Genomic DNA, 18,189 nt, shown 5'->3' on the forward strand with positions numbered 1-18,189 from the left:
ATCAGTGTTTTGCTCGGTTACATGCTTGGGTACACTCTCGATCAGTGATGTGCTTGGCTACATGCTTGGGTACACTCTCGATCAGTGATGTGCTCGGTTACATGCTTGGGTACACTCTCGATCAGTGATGTGCTTGGCTACATGCTTGAGTACACTCTCGATCAGTGTTTTGCTCGGTTACATGCTTGGGTACACTCTCGATCAGTGATGTGCTCGGTTACATGCTTGGGTACACTCTCGATCAGTGTTTTGCTCGGTTACATGCTTGGGTACACTCTCGATCAGTGATGTGCTCGGTTACATGCTTGGGTACACAATCGATCAGTGATGTGCTCGGTTACATGCTTGGGTACACTCTCGATCAGTGTTTTGCTCGGTTACATGCTTGGGTACACACTCGATCAGTGTTTTGTTTGGGTACGCTCTCGATCAGTTTTTGCTCGGTTACATGCTTGGGTACACTCGATCAGTGTTTTGCTCGGTTACATGTTTGGGTACACTCGATCAGTGATGTGCTTGGTTACATGCTTGGGTACACTCTCGATCAGTGATGTGCTCGGTTACATGCTTGGGTACACACTCGATCAGTGATGTGCTTGGTTACATGCTTGGGTACACTCTCGATCAGTGATGTGCTCGGTTACATGCTTGGGTACACTCTCGATCAGTGATGTGCTCGGTTACATGCTTGGGTACACTCTCGATCAGTGATGTGCTCGGTTACATGCTTGGGTACATACTTGATCAGTGATGTGCTCGGTTACATGCTTGGGTACACTCTCGATCAGTGTTTTGCTCGGTTACATGCTTGGGTACACTCTCGATCAGTGATGTGCTCGGTTACATGCTTGGGTACACTCTCGATCAGTGATGTGCTCGGTTACATGCTTGGGTACACTCTCGATCAGTGATGTGCTCGGTTACATGCTTGGGTACATAATTGATCAGTGATGTGCTCGGTTACATGCTTGGGTACACTCTCGATCAGTGTTTTGCTCGGTTACATGCTTGGGTACACTCTCGATCAGTGATGTGCTCGGCTACATGCTTGGGTACACTCTCGATCAGTGATGTGCTCGGTTACATGCTTGGGTACACTCTCGATCAGTGTTTTGCTCGGATACATACTTGGGTACACTCTCGATCAGTGTTTTGCTCGGTTACATGCTTGGGTACATTCTCGATCAGTGTTTTGCTCGGTTACATGCTTGGGTGCACTCTCGATCAGTGATGTGCTCGGTTACATGCTTGGGTACACTCTCGATCAGTGTTTTGCTCGGTTACATGATTGGGTACACTCTCGATCAGTGTTTTGCTCGGTTACATGCTTGGGTACACTCTCGATCAGTGATGTGCTCGGTTACATGCTTGGGTACACTCTCGATCAGTGTTTTGCTCGGTTACATGCTTGGGTACACTCTCGATCAGTGTTTTGCTCGGTTACATGCTTGGGTACACTCTTGATCAGTGTTTTGCTCGTTTACATGCTTGGGTACACTCTCGATCAGTGTTTTGCTCGGTTACATGCTTGGGTACACTTTAGATCAGTGTTTTGCTCGGTTACATGCTTGGGTACACTTTCGATCAGTGTTTAGCTCGGTTACATGCTTGGGTACACTTTCGATCAGTGTTTTGCTCGGTTACATGCTTGGGTACACTCTCGATCAGTGTTTTGCTCGGTTACATGCTTGGGTACACTTTCGATCAGTGTTTTGCTCGGTTACATGCTTGGGTACACTCTTGATCAGTGTTTTGCTCGGTTACATACTTGGGTACATTCTCGATCAGTGTTTTGCTCGGTTACATGCTTGGGTACACTCTCGATCAGTGATGTGCTTGGCTACATGCTTGGGTACACTCTCGATCAGTGTTTTGCTCGGTTACATGCTTGGGTACACTCTCGATCAGTGATGTGCTTGGCTACATGCTTGGGTACACTCTCGATCAGTGTTTTGCTCGGTTACATGGTTGGGTACACTCTCGATCAGTGATGTGCTTGGCTACATGCTTGGGTACACTTTCGATCAGTGTTTTGCTCGGTTACATGCTTGGGTACACTCTCGATCAGTGATGTGCTCGGTTACATGCTTGGGTACACTCTCGATCAGTGATGTGCTCGGTTACATGCTTGGGTACACTCTTGATCAGTGATGTGCTTGGTTACATGCTTGGGTACACTCTCGATCAGTGATGTGCTCGGTTACATGCTTGGGTACACTCTTGATCAGTGATGTGCTCGGATACATGCTTGGGTACACTCTCGATCAGTGTTTTGCTCGGTTACATGCTTGGGTACTCTCTCGATCAGTGATGTGCTCGGTTACATGCTTGGGTACTCTCTCGATCAGTGATGTGCTCGGTTACATGCTTGGGTACACTCTCGATCAGCGATGTGCTCGGTTACATGCTTGGGTACACTCTCGATCAGTGTTTTGCTCGGTTACATGCTTGGGTACACTCTCGATCAGTGATGTGCTCGGTTACATGCTTGGGTACACTCTCGATCAGTGATGTGCTCGGTTACATGCTTGGGTACACTCTCGATCAGTGTTTTGCTCGGTTACATGCTTGGGTACACTCTCGATCAGTGATGTGCTCGGTTACGTGCTTGGGTACACTCTTGATCAGTGATGTGCTCGGTTACATACTTGGGTACACTCTCGATCAGTGATGTGCTCGGTTACATGCTTGGGTACACTCCAGTCTTTTGCTCGGTTACATGCTTGGGTACACTCTCGATCAGTGTTTTGCTCGGTTACATGCTTGGGTACACTCTCGATCAGTGATGTGCTTGGCTACATGCTTGGGTACACTCTCGATCAGTGTTTTGCTCGGTTACATGCTTGGGTACACTCTCGATCAGTGATGTGCTTGGCTACATGCTTGGGTACACTCTCGATCAGTGTTTTGCTCGGTTACATGCTTGGGTACACTCTCGATCAGTGATGTGCTCGGTTACATGCTTGGGTACACTCTCGATCAGTGATGTGCTCGGTTACATGCTTGGGTACACTCTCGATCAGTGATGTGCTCGGTTACATGCTTGGGTACACTCTCGATCAGTGTTTTGCTCGGTTACATGCTTGGGTACACTCTCGATCAGTGTTTTGCTCGGTTACATGCTTGGGTACACTCTCGATCAGTGATGTGCTCGGTTACATGCTTGTGTACACTCTCGATCAGTGATGTGCTTGGTTACATGCTTGGGTACACTCTCGATCAGTGTTTTGCTCGGTTACATGCTTGGGTACACTCTCGATCAGTGTTTTGCTCGGTTACATGCTTGGGGTACACTCTCGATCAGTGATGTGCTCGGTTACATGCTTGGGTACACTCTCGATCAGTGTTTTGCTCGGTTACATGCTTGGGTACACTCTCGATCAGTGTTTTGCTCGGTTACATGCTTGGGTACACTCTCGATCAGTGATGTGCTCGGTTACATGCTTGGGTACACTCTCGATCAGTGTTTTGCTCGGTTACATGCTTGGGTACACACTCGATCAGTGTTTTGTTTGGGTACGCTCTCGATCAGTTTTTGCTCGGTTACATGCTTGGGTACACTCGATCAGTGTTTTGCTCTGTTACATGTTTGGGTACACTCGATCAGTGATGTGCTTGGTTACATGCTTGGGTACACTCTCGATCAGTGATGTGCTCGGTTACATGCTTGGGTACACTCTCGATCAGTGATGTGCTCGGTTACATGCTTGGGTACACTCTCGATCAGTGATGTGCTCGGTTACATGCTTGGGTACACTCTCGATCAGTGTTTTGCTCGGTTACATACTCGGGTACATTCTCGATCAGTGTTTTGCTCGGTTACATGCTTGGGTACACTCTCGATCAGTGTTTTGCTCGGTTACATACTTGAGTACATTCTCGATCAGTGTTTTGCTCGGTTACATACTTGGGTACATTCTCGATCAGTGATGTGCTTGGTTACATGCTTGGGTACACTCTCGATCAGTGATGTGCTTGGCTACATGCTTGGGTACACTCTCCCTCAGTGTTTTGCTCGGTTACTTGCTTGGGTGCACTCTCGATCAGTGATATGCTTGGTTACATGCTTGGGTACACTCTCGATCAGTGTTTTGCTCGGTTACATGCTTGGGTACACTCTCGATCAGTGTTTTGCTCTTTTACATGCGTGGGTACACTCTCGATCAGTGATGTGCTCGGTTACATGATTGGGTACACTCTCGATCAGTGATATGCTTGGTTACATGCTTGGGTACACTCTCGATCAGTGTTTTGCTCGGTTACATGCTTGGGTACACTCTCGATCAGTGTTTTGCTCGGTTACATGATTGGGTACACTCTCGATCAGTGATGTGCTCGGTTACATGCTTGGGTACACTCTCGATCAGTGATGTGCTCGGTTACATGCTTGGGTACACTCTCGATCAGTGATGTGCTCGGTTACATGCTTGGGTACACTCTCGATCAGTGATGTGCTCGGTTACATGCTTGGGTACACTCTCGATCAGTGTTTTGCTCGGTTACATACTTGGGTACACTCTCGATCAGTGTTTTGCTCGGTTACATACTTGGGTACATTCTCGATCAGTGTTTTGCTCGGTTACATGCTTGGGTACACTCTCGATCAGTGTTTTGCTCGGTTACATACTTGGGTACATTCTCGATCAGTGTTTTGCTCGGTTACATGCTTGGGTACACTCTCAATCAGTGATGTGCTTGGCTACATGCTTGGGTACACTCTCGCTCAGTGTTTTGCTCGGTTACTTGCTTGGGTGCCCTCTCGATCAGTGATATGCTTGGTTACATGCTTGGGTACACTCTCGATCAGTGTTTTGCTCGGTTAAATGCTTGGGTACACTCTCGATCAGTGTTTTGCTCGGTTACATGCTTGGGTACACTCTCGCTCAGTGTTTTGCTCGGTTACATGCTTGGGTACACTCTCGATCAGTGATGTGCTCGGTTACATGCTTGGGTACACTCTCGATCAGTGATGTGCTCGGTTACATGCTTGGGTACACTCTCGATCAGTGATGTGCTCGGTTACATGCTTGGGTACACTCTCGATCAGTGATGTGCTCGGTTACATGCTTGGGTACACTCTCGATCAGTGATGTGCTCGGTTACATGCTTGGGTACACTCTCGATCAGTGATGTGCTCGGTTACATGCTTGGGTACACTCTCGATCAGTGATGTGCTCGGTTACATGCTTGGTTACACTTTCGATCAGTGATTTGCTTGGTTACATGCTTGGGTACACTCTCGATCAGTGTTTTGCTCGGTTACATGCTTGGGTACACTCTCGATCAGTGATGTGCTCGGTTACATGCTTGGATACACTCTCGATCAGTGTTTTGCTCGGTTACATGCTTGGGTACACTCTCGATCAGTGATGTGCTTGGTTACATGCTTGGGTACACTCTCGATCAGTGATGTGCTTGGCTACATGCTTGGGTACACTCTCGATCAGTGTTTTGCTCGGTTACTTGCTTGGGTGCACTCTCGATCAGTGATATGCTTGGTTACATGCTTGGGTACACTCTCGATCAGTGTTTTGCTCGGTTAAATGCTTGGGTACACTCTCGATCAGTGTTTTGCTCGGTTACATGCTTGGGTACACTCTCGCTCAGTGTTTTGCTCGGTTACATGCTTGGGTACACTCTCGATCAGTGATGTGCTCGGTTACATGCTTGGGTACACTCTCGATCAGTGATGTGCTCGGTTACATGCTTGGGTACACTCTCGATCAGTGATGTGCTCGGTTACATGCTTGGGTACACTCTCGATCAGTGATGTGCTCGGTTACATGCTTGGGTACACTCTCGATCAGTGATGTGCTCGGTTACATGCTTGGGTACACTCTCGATCAGTGATGTGCTCGGTTACATGCTTGGGTACACTCTCGATCAGTGATGTGCTTGGTTACATGCTTGGGTACACTCTCGATCAGTGATGTGCTCGGTTACATGCTTGGTTACACTTTCGATCAGTGATTTGCTTGGTTACATGCTTGGGTACACTCTCGATCAGTGTTTTGCTCGGTTACATGCTTGGGTACACTCTCGATCAGTGATGTGCTCGGTTACATGCTTGGATACACTCTCGATCAGTGTTTTGCTCGGTTACATGCTTGGGTACACTCTCGATCAGTGATGTGCTCGGTTACATGCTTGGGTACACTCTCGATCAGTGATGTGCTCGGTTACATGCTTGGGTACACTCTCGATCAGTGATGTGCTCGGTTACATGCTTGGGTACACTCTCGATCAGTGATGTGCTCGGTTACATGCTTGGGTACACTCTCGATCAGTGATGTGCTTGGTTACATGCTTGGGTACACTCTCGATCAGTGATGTGCTCGGTTACATGCTTGGTTACACTTTCGATCAGTGATTTGCTTGGTTACATGCTTGGGTACACTCTCGATCAGTGTTTTGCTCGGTTACATGCTTGGGTACACTCTCGATCAGTGATGTGCTCGGTTACATGCTTGGGTACACTCTCGATCAGTGATGTGCTTGTCTACATGCTTGGGTACACTTTCGATCAGTGTTTTGCTCGGTTACATGCTTGGGTACACTCTCGATCAGTGATGTGCTCGGTTACATGCTTGGGTACACTCTCGATCAGTGTTTTGCTCGGTTACATGCTTGGGTACACTCTCGATCAGTGATGTGCTCGGTTACATGCTTGGGTACACTCTCGCTCAGTGTTTTGCTCGGTTACATGCTTGGGTACACTCTCGATCAGTGATGTGCTCGGTTACATGCTTGGGTACACTCTCGATCAGTGATGTGCTCGGTTACATGCTTGGGTACACTCTCGATCAGTGATGTGCTCGGTTACATGCTTGGGTACACTCTCGATCAGTGATGTGCTCGGTTACATGCTTGGGTACACTCTCGATCAGTGATGTGCTCGGTTACATGCTTGGGTACACTCTCGATCAGTGTTTTGCTCGGTTACATGCTTGGGTACACTCTCGATCAGTGTTTTACTCGGTTACATGCTTGGGTACACTCTCGATCAGTGTTTTGCTCGGTTACATGCTTGGGTACACTCTCGAACAGTGTTTTGCTCGGTTACATGCTTGGGTACACTTTCGATCAGTCTTTTGCTCGGTTACATGCTTGGGTACACTCTCGATCAGTGATGTGCTCGGTTAAATGTTGTACACTCTCGATCAGTGTTTTGCTCGGTTACATGCTTGGGTACACTCTCGATCAGTGATGTGCTCGGTTACATGCTTGGGTATACTCTCGATCAGTGATGTGCTTGGTTACATGCTTGGGTACACTCTCGATCAGTGTTTTGCTCGGTTACATGCTTGGGTGCACTCTCGATCAGTGATATGCTTGGTTACATGCTTGGGTACACTCTCGATCAGTGTTTTGCTCGGTTACATGCTTGGGTACACTCTCGATCAGTGATGTGCTTGGCTACATGCTTGGGTACACTCTCGCTCAGTGTTTTGCTCGGTTACATGCTTGGGTACACTCTCGATCAGTGATGTGCTCGGTTACATGCTTGGGTACACTCTCGATCAGTGATGTGCTCGGTTACATGCTTGGGTACACTCTCGATCAGTGATGTGCTCGGTTACATGCTTGGGTACACTCTCGATCAGTGATGTGCTCGGTTACATGCTTGGGTACACTCTCGATCAGTGATGTGCTCGGTTACATGCTTGGGTACACTCTCGATCAGTGTTTTGCTCGGTTACATGCTTGGGTACACTCTCGATCAGTGTTTTGCTCGGTTACATGCTTGGGTACACTCTCGATCAGTGATGTGCTTGGTTACATGCTTGGGTACACTCTCGATCAGTGATGTGCTTGGTTACATGCTTGGGTACACTCTCGATCAGTGATGTGCTCGGTTACATGCTTGGGTACACTCTCGATCAGTGATGTGCTCGGTTACATGCTTGGGTACACACTCGATCAGTGTTTTGTTTGGGTACGCTCTCGATCAGTTTTTGCTCGGTTACATGCTTGGGTACACTCTCGATCAGTGATGTGCTCGGTTACATGCTTGGGTACATTCTCGATCAGTGATGTGCTTGGTTACATGCTTGGGTACACTCTCGATCAGTGATGTGCTTGGGTACATGCTTGGGTACACTCTCGCTCAGTGTTTTGCTCGGTTACATGCTTGGGTACACTCTCGATCAGTGATATGCTTGGTTACATGCTTGGGTACACTCTCGATCAGTGTTTTGCTCGGTTACATGCTTGGGTACACTCTCGATCAGTGATGTGCTCGGTTACATGCTTGGGTACACTCTCGATCAGTGATGTGCTCGGTTACATGCTTGGGTACACACTCGATCAGTGTTTTGTTTGGGTACGCTCTCGATCAGTTTTTGCTCGGTTACATGCTTGGGTACACTCTCGATCAGTGATGTGCTCGGTTACATGCTTGAGTACACTCTCGATCAGTGATGTGCTCGGTTACATGCTTGGGTACACTCTCGATCAGTGATGTGCTCGGTTACATGCTTGGGTACACTCTCGATCAGTGTTTTGCTCGGTTACATGCTTGGGTACACTCTCGATCAGTGATGTGCTCGGTTACATGCTTGGGTACACTCTCGATCAGTGATGTGCTCGGTTACATGCTTGGGTACACTCTCGATCAGTGATGTGCTCGGTTACATGCTTGGGTACACTTTCGATCAGTGTTTTGCTCGGTTACATGCTTGGGTACACTCTCGATCAGTGATGTGCTCGGTTACATGCTTGGGTATACTCTCGATCAGTTTTTGCTCGGTTACATGCTTGGGTACACTCTCGATCAGTGATGTGCTCGGTTACATGCTTGGGTACACTCTCGATCAGTGTTTTGCTCGGTTACATACTTGGGTACATTCTCGATCAGTGTTTTGCTCGGTTACATGCTTGGGTACACTCTCGATCAGTGTTTTGCTCGGTTACATACTTGGGTACATTCTCGATCAGTGTTTTGCTCGGTTACATACTTGGGTACATTCTCGATCAGTGATGTGCTTGGTTACATGCTTGGGTACACTCTCGATCAGTGATGTGCTTGGGTACATGCTTGGGTACACTCTCGCTCAGTGTTTTGCTCGGTTACATGCTTGGGTACACTCTCGATCAGTGATATGCTTGGTTACATGCTTGGGTACACTCTCGATCAGTGTTTTGCTCGGTTACATGCTTGGGTACACTCTCGATCAGTGTTTTGCTCTTTTACATGCGTGGGTACACTCTCGATCAGTGTTTTGCTCGGTTACATGATTGGGTACACTCTCGATCAGTGATGTGCTCGGTTACATGCTTGGGTACACTCTCGATCAGTGATGTGCTCGGTTACATGCTTGGGTACACTCTCGATCAGTGATGTGCTCGGTTACATGCTTGGGTACACTCTCGATCAGTGTTTTGCTCGGTTACATGCTTGGGTACACTCTCGATCAGTGATGTGCTCGGTTACATGCTTGGGTACACTCTCGATCAGTGATGTGCTCGGTTACATGCTTGGGTACACTCTTGATCAGTGTTTTGCTCGGTTACATACTTGGGTACACTCTCGATCAGTGTTTTGCTCGGTTACATACTTGGGTACATTCTCGATCAGTGTTTTGCTCGGTTACATGCTTGGGTACACTCTCGATCAGTGTTTTGCTCGGTTACATACTTGGGTACATTCTCGATCAGTGTTTTGCTCGGTTACATACTTGGGTACATTCTCGATCAGTGATGTGCTTGGTTACATGCTTGGGTACACTCTCGATCAGTGATGTGCTTGGCTACGTGCTTGGATACACTCTCGCTCAGTGTTTTGCTCGGTTACTTGCTTGGGTGCACTCTCGATCAGTGATATGCTTGGTTACATGCTTGGGTACACTCTCGATCAGTGTTTTGCTCGGTTAAATGCTTGGGTACACTCTCGATCAGTGTTTTGCTCGGTTACATGCTTGGGTACACTCTCGCTCAGTGTTTTGCTCGGTTACATGCTTGGGTACACTCTCGATCAGTGATGTGCTCGGTTACATGCTTGGGTACACTCTCGATCAGTGATGTGCTCGGTTACATGCTTGGGTACACTCTCGATCAGTGATGTGCTCGGTTACATGCTTGGGTACACTCTCGATCAGTGTTTTGCTCGGTTACATGCTTGGGTACACTCTCGATCAGTGTTTTGCTCGGTTACATGCTTGGGTACACTCTCGATCAGTGATGTGCTTGGTTACATGCTTGGGTACACTCTCGATTAGTGATGTGCTTGGTTACATGCTTGGGTACACTCTCGATCAGTGATGTGCTCGGTTACATGCTTGGGTACACTCTCGATCAGTGATGTGCTCGGTTACATGCTTGGGTACACACTCGATCAGTGTTTTGTTTGGGTACGCTCTCGATCAGTTTTTGCTCGGTTACATGCTTGGGTACACTCTTGATCAGTGATGTGCTCGGTTACATGCTTGGGTACATTCTCGATCAGTGATGTGCTTGGTTACATGCTTGGGTACACTCTCGATCAGTGATGTGCTTGGGTACATGCTTGGGTACACTCTCGCTCAGTGTTTTGCTCGGTTACATGCTTGGGTACACTCTCGATCAGTGATATGCTTGGTTACATGCTTGGGTACACTCTCGATCAGTGTTTTGCTCGGTTACATGCTTGGGTACACTCTCGATCAGTGATGTGCTCGGTTACATGCTTGGGTACACTCTCGATCAGTGATGTGCTCGGTTACATGCTTGGGTACACACTCGATCAGTGTTTTGTTTGGGTACGCTCTCGATCAGTTTTTGCTCGGTTACATGCTTAGGTACACTCTCGATCAGTGATGTGCTCGGTTACATGCTTGGGTACACTCTCGATCAGTGATGTGCTCGGTTACATGCTTGGGTACACTCTCGATCAGTGTTTTGCTCGGTTACATGCTTGGGTACACTCTCGATCAGTGATGTGCTCGGTTACATGCTTGGGTACACTCTCGATCAGTGATGTGCTCGGTTACATGCTTGGGTACACTCTCGATCAGTGATGTGCTCGGTTACATGCTTGGGTACACTTTCGATCAGTGTTTTGCTCGGTTACATGCTTGGGTACACTCTCGATCAGTGATGTGCTCGGTTACATGCTTGGGTATACTCTCGATCAGTTTTTGCTCGGTTACATGCTTGGGTACACTCTCGATCAGTGATGTGCTCGGTTACATGCTTGGGTACACTCTCGATCAGTGTTTTGCTCGGTTACATACTTGGGTACATTCTCGATCAGTGTTTTGCTCGGTTACATGCTTGGGTACACTCTCGATCAGTGTTTTGCTCGGTTACATACTTGGGTACATTCTCGATCAGTGTTTTGCTCGGTTACATACTTGGGTACATTCTCGATCAGTGATGTGCTTGGTTACATGCTTGGGTACACTCTCGATCAGTGATGTGCTTGGGTACATGCTTGGGTACACTCTCGCTCAGTGTTTTGCTCGGTTACATGCTTGGGTACACTCTCGATCAGTGATATGCTTGGTTACATGCTTGGGTACACTCTCGATCAGTGTTTTGCTCGGTTACATGCTTGGGTACACTCTCGATCAGTGTTTTGCTCTTTTACATGCGTGGGTACACTCTCGATCAGTGTTTTGCTCGGTTACATGATTGGGTACACTCTCGATCAGTGATGTGCTCGGTTACATGCTTGGGTACACTCTCGATCAGTGATGTGCTCGGTTACATGCTTGGGTACACTCTCGATCAGTGATGTGCTCGGTTACATGCTTGGGTACACTCTCGATCAGTGTTTTGCTCGGTTACATGCTTGGGTACACTCTCGATCAGTGATGTGCTCGGTTACATGCTTGGGTACACTCTCGATCAGTGATGTGCTCGGTTACATGCTTGGGTACACTCTCGATCAGTGTTTTGCTCGGTTACATACTTGGGTACACTCTCGATCAGTGTTTTGCTCGGTTACATACTTGGGTACATTCTCGATCAGTGTTTTGCTCGGTTACATGCTTGGGTACACTCTCGATCAGTGTTTTGCTCGGTTACATACTTGGGTACATTCTCGATCAGTGTTTTGCTCGGTTACATACTTGGGTACATTCTCGATCAGTGATGTGCTTGGTTACATGCTTGGGTACACTCTCGATCAGTGATGTGCTTGGCTACGTGCTTGGATACACTCTCGCTCAGTGTTTTGCTCGGTTACTTGCTTGGGTGCACTCTCGATCAGTGATATGCTTGGTTACATGCTTGGGTACACTCTCGATCAGTGTTTTGCTCGGTTAAATGCTTGGGTACACTCTCGATCAGTGTTTTGCTCGGTTACATGCTTGGGTACACTCTCGCTCAGTGTTTTGCTCGGTTACATGCTTGGGTACACTCTCGATCAGTGATGTGCTCGGTTACATGCTTGGGTACACTCTCGATCAGTGATGTGCTCGGTTACATGCTTGGGTACACTCTCGATCAGTGATGTGCTCGGTTACATGCTTGGGTACACTCTCGATCAGTGATGTGCTCGGTTACATGCTTGGGTACACTCTCGATCAGTGATGTGCTCGGTTACATGCTTGGGTACACTCTCGATCAGTGATGTGCTCGGTTACATGCTTGGGTACACTCTCGATCAGTGATGTGCTCGGTTACATGCTTGGTTACACTTTCGATCAGTGTTTTGCTCGGTTACATGCTTGGGTACACTCTCGATCAGTGTTTTGCTCGGTTACATGCTTGGGTACACTCTCGATCAGTGATGTGCTCGGTTACATGCTTGGGTACACTCTCGATCAGTGATATGCTCGGTTACATGCTTGGGTACACTCTCGATCAGTGATGTGCTTGGCTACATGCTTGGGTACACTTTCGATCAGTGTTTTGCTCGGTTACATGCTTGGGTACACTCTCGATCAGTGATGTGCTCGGTTACTTGGTTGGGTACACTCTCGATCAGTGTTTTGCTCGGTTACATGCTTGGGTACACTCTCGATCAGTGATGTGCTCGGTTACATGCTTGGGTACACTCTCGCTCAGTGTTTTGCTCGGTTACATGCTTGGGTACACTCTCGATCAGTGATGTGCTCGGTTATATGCTTGGGTACACTCTCGATCAGTGATGTGCTCGGTTACATGCTTGGGTACACTCTCGATCAGTGATGTGCTCGGTTACATGCTTGGGTACACTCTCGATCAGTGATGTGCTCGGTTACATGCTTGGGTACACTCTCGATCAGTGATGTGCTCGGTTACATGCTTGGGTACACTCTCGATCAGTGTTTTGCTCGGTTACATGCTTGGGTACACTCTCGATCAGTGTTTTACTCGGTTCCATGCTTGGGTACACTCTCGATCAGTGTTTTGCTCGGTTACATGCTTGGGTACACTCTCGATCAGTGTTTTGCTCGGTTACATGCTTGGGTACACTTTCGATCAGTGTTTTGCTCGGTTACATGCTTGGGTACACTCTCGATCAGTGATGTGCTCGGTTACATGTTTGGGTACACTCTCGATCAGTGTTTTGCTCGGTTACATGCTTGGGTACACTCTCGATCAGTGTTTTGCTCGGTTACATGCTTGGGTACACTCTCGATCAGTGTTTTGCTCGGTTACATGCTTGGGTGCACTCTCGATCAGTGATATGCTTGGTTACATGCTTGGGTACACTCTCGATCAGTGTTTTGCTCGGTTACATGCTTGGGTACACTCTCGATCAGTGATGTGCTTGGCTACATGCTTGGGTACACTCTCGCTCAGTGTTTTGCTCGGTTACATGCTTGGGTACACTCTCGATCAGTGATGTGCTTGGCTACATGCTTGGGTACACTCTCGATCAGTGATGTGCTCGGTTACATGCTTGGGTACACTCTCGATCAGTGATGTGCTCGGTTGCATGCTTGGGTACACTCTCGATCAGTGATGTGCTCGGTTACATGCTTGGGTACACTCCAGTCTTTTGCTCGGTTACATGCTTGGGTACACTCTCGATCAGTGTTTTGCTCGGTTACATGCTTGGGTGCACTCTCGATCAGTGATGTGCTTGGCTACATGCTTGGGTACACTCTCGATCAGTGTTTTGCTCGGTTACATGCTTGGGTACACTCTCGATCAGTGATGTGCTTGGCTACATGCTTGGGTACACTCTCGATCAGTGTTTTGCTCGGTTACATGCTTGGGTACACTCTCGATCAGTGATGTGCTCGGTTACATGCTTGGGTACACTCTCGATCAGTGATGTGCTCGGTTACATGCTTGGGTACACTCTCGATCAGTGATGTGCTCGGTTACATGCTTGGGTGCACTCTCGATCAGTGATGTGCTTGGCTACATGCTTGGGTACACTCTCGCTCAGTGTTTTGCTCGGTTACATGCTTGGGTGCACTCTCGATCAGTGATGTGCTTGGCTACATGCTTGGGTATACTCTCGATCAGTGATGTGCTCGGTTACATGCTTGGGTACTCTCTCGATCAGTGTTTTGCTCGGTTACATGCTTGGGTACACTCTCGATCAGTGATGTGCTCGGTTACATGCTTGGGTACACTCTCGATCAGTGTTTTGCTCGGTTACATGCTTGGGTACACTGTCGATCAGTGTTTTACTTGGTTACACGCTTGGGTACACTCTCGATCATTGTTTTGCTCGGTTACATGCTTGGGTACACTCTCGATCAGTGTTTTGCTCGGTTACATGCTTGGGTACACTCTCGATCAGTGTTTTGCTCGGTTACATGCTTGGATACACTCTCGATCAGTGATGTGCTCGGTTACATGCTTGGGTACACTCTCGATCAGTGATGTGCTTGGCTACATGCTTGGGTACACTCTCGATCAGTGTTTTGCTCGGTTACATGCTTGGATACACTCTCGATCAGTGATGTGCTCGGTTACATGCTTGGGTACACTCTCGATCAGTGATGTGCTTGGTTACATGCTTGGGTACACTCTCGATCAGTGTTTTGCTCGGTTACATGCTTGGGGTACACTCTCGATCAGTGATGTGCTCGGTTACATGCTTGGGTACACTCTCGATCAGTGTTTTGCTCGGTTACATGCTTGGGTACACTCTCGATCAGTGTTTTGCTCGGTTACATGCTTGGGTACACTCTCGATCAGTGATGTGCTTGGCTACATGCTTGGGTACACTCTCGATCAGTGTTTTGCTCGGTTACATGCTTGGGTACACTCTCGATCAGTGATGTGCTTGGCTACATGCTTGGGTACACTCTCGATCAGTGATGTGCTCGGTTACATGCTTGGGTACACTCTCGCTCAGTGTTTTGCTCGGTTACATGCTTGGGTACACTCTCGCTCAGTGTTTTGCTCAGTTACATGCTTGGGTACACTCTCGATCAGTGATGTGCTCGGTTACATGCTTGGGTACACTCTCGATCAGTGATATGCTTGGCTACATGCTTGGGTACACCCTCGATCAGTGTTTTGCTCGGTTACATGCTTGGGTACACTCTCGCTCAGTGTTTTGCTCGGTTACATGCTTGGGTGCACTCTCGATCAGTGATGTGCTTGGCTACATGCTTGGGTACACTCTTGATCAGTGTTTTGCTCGGTTACATGCTTGGGTACACTCTCGCTCAGTGTTTTGCTCGGTTACATGCTTGGGTGCACTCTCGATCAGTGTTTTGCTCGGTTACATGCTTGGGTATACTCTCGATCAGTGATGTGCTCGGTTACATGCTTGGGTGCTCTCTCGATCAGTGATGTGCTTGGCTACATGCTTGGGTACACTCTCGCTCAGTGTTTTGCTCGGTTACATGCTTGGGTGCACTCTCGATCAGTGTTTTGCTCGGTTACATGCTTGGGTTTACTCTCGATCAGTGTTTTGCTCGGTTACATGCTTGGGTACACTCTCGCTCAGTGATGTGCTCGGTTACATGCTTGGGTACACTCTCGATCAGTGATGTGCTCGGTTACATGCTTGGGTACACTCTCGATCAGTGATGTGCTCGGTTACATGCTTGGGTACACTCCAGTCTTTTGCTCGGTTACATGCTTGGGTACACTCTCGATCAGTGTTTTGCTCGGTTACATGCTTGGGTGCACTCTCGATCAGTGATGTGCTTGGCTACATGCTTGGGTACACTCTCGATCAGTGTTTTGCTCGGTTACATGCTTGGGTACACTCTCGATCAGTGATGTGCTTGGCTACATGCTTGGGTACACTCTCGATCAGTGTTTTGCTCGGTTACATGCTTGGGTACACTCTCGATCAGTGATGTGCTCGGTTACATGCTTGGGTACACTCTCGATCAGTGATGTGCTCGGTTACATGCTTGGGTACACTCTCGATCAGTGATGTGCTCGGTTACATGCTTGGGTGCACTCTCGATCAGTGATGTGCTTGGCTACATGCTTGGGTACACTCTCGCTCAGTGTTTTGCTCGGTTACATGCTTGGGTGCACTCTCGATCAGTGATGTGCTTGGCTACATGCTTGGGTATACTCTCGATCAGTGATGTGCTCGGTTACATGCTTGGGTACTCTCTCGATCAGTGTTTTGCTCGGTTACATGCTTGGGTACACTCTCGATCAGTGATGTGCTCGGTTACATGCTTGGGTACACTCTCGATCAGTGTTTTGCTCGGTTACATGCTTGGGTACACTGTCGATCAGTGTTTTACTTGGTTACACGCTTGGGTACACTCTCGATCAGTGTTTTGCTCGGTTACATGCTTGGGTACACTCTCGATCAGTGTTTTGCTCGGTTACATGCTTGGGTACACTCTCGATCAGTGTTTTGCTCGGTTACATGCTTGGATACACTCTCGATCAGTGATGTGCTCGGTTACATGCTTGGGTACACTCTCGCTCAGTGATGTGCTTGGCTACATGCTTGGGTACACTCTCGATCAGTGTTTTGCTCGGTTACATGCTTGGATACACTCTCGATCAGTGATGTGCTCGGTTACATGCTTGGGTACACTCTCGATCAGTGATGTGCTTGGTTACATGCTTGGGTACACTCTCGATCAGTGTTTTGCTCGGTTACATGCTTGGGGTACACTCTCGATCAGTGATGTGCTCGGTTACATGCTTGGGTACACTCTCGATCAGTGTTTTGCTCGGTTACATGCTTGGGTACACTCTCGATCAGTGTTTTGCTCGGTTACATGCTTGGGTACACTCTCGATCAGTGATGTGCTTGGCTACATGCTTGGGTACACTCTCGATCAGTGTTTTGCTCGGTTACATGCTTGGGTACACTCTCGATCAGTGATGTGCTTGGCTACATGCTTGGGTACACTCTCGATCAGTGATGTGCTCGGTTACATGCTTGGGTACACTCTCGCTCAGTGTTTTGCTCGGTTACATGCTTGGGTACACTCTCGCTCAGTGTTTTGCTCAGTTACATGCTTGGGTACACTCTCGATCAGTGATGTGCTCGGTTACATGCTTGGGTACACTCTCGATCAGTGATATGCTTGGCTACATGCTTGGGTACACCCTCGATCAGTGTTTTGCTCGGTTACATGCTTGGGTACACTCTCGCTCAGTGTTTTGCTCGGTTACATGCTTGGGTGCACTCTCGATCAGTGATGTGCTTGGCTACATGCTTGGGTACACTCTTGATCAGTGTTTTGCTCGGTTACATGCTTGGGTACACTCTCGCTCAGTGTTTTGCTCGGTTACATGCTTGGGTGCACTCTCGATCAGTGTTTTGCTCGGTTACATGCTTGGGTATACTCTCGATCAGTGATGTGCTCGGTTACATGCTTGGGTGCTCTCTCGATCAGTGATGTGCTTGGCTACATGCTTGGGTACACTCTCGCTCAGTGTTTTGCTCGGTTACATGCTTGGGTGCACTCTCGATCAGTGTTTTGCTCGGTTACATGCTTGGGTGCACTCTCGATCAGTGTTTTGCTCGGTTACATGCTTGGGTACACTCTCGCTCAGTGTTTTGCTCGGTTACATGCTTGGGTGCACTCTCGATCAGTGTTTTGCTCGGTTACATGCTTGGGTACACTCTCGCTCAGTGTTTTGCTCGGTTACATGCTTGGGTGCACTCTCGATCAGTGTTTTGCTCGGTTACATGCTTGGGTACACTCTCGCTCAGTGTTTTGCTCGGTTACATGCTTGGGTGCACTCTCGATCAGTGTTTTGCTCGGTTACATGCTTGGGTACACTCTCGATCAGTGATGTGCTCGGTTACATGCTTGGGTACACTCTCGATCAGTGATGTGCTTGGGTACATGCTTGGGTACACTCTCGATCAGTGTTTTG

The 18,189-nt window shown here is 48.2% G+C and overlaps 1 protein-coding gene across 4 annotated transcripts in view; it reads left to right on the forward strand.

Annotated features, from left to right (window-relative positions):
- The window catches only part of ALS2CL (ALS2 C-terminal like), a 212,116-nt gene that overhangs the window by 81,024 nt on the left and 112,903 nt on the right, over positions 1 to 18,189 (forward strand). The window lies entirely within an intron of this gene.

Source organism: Phyllobates terribilis, unplaced genomic scaffold, assembly GCF_046119375.1.
Source record: "Phyllobates terribilis strain yellow unplaced genomic scaffold, ASM4611937v1 Scaffold_4__5_contigs__length_816908805, whole genome shotgun sequence".
Classification (NCBI taxonomy): domain Eukaryota; kingdom Metazoa; phylum Chordata; class Amphibia; order Anura; family Dendrobatidae; genus Phyllobates; species Phyllobates terribilis.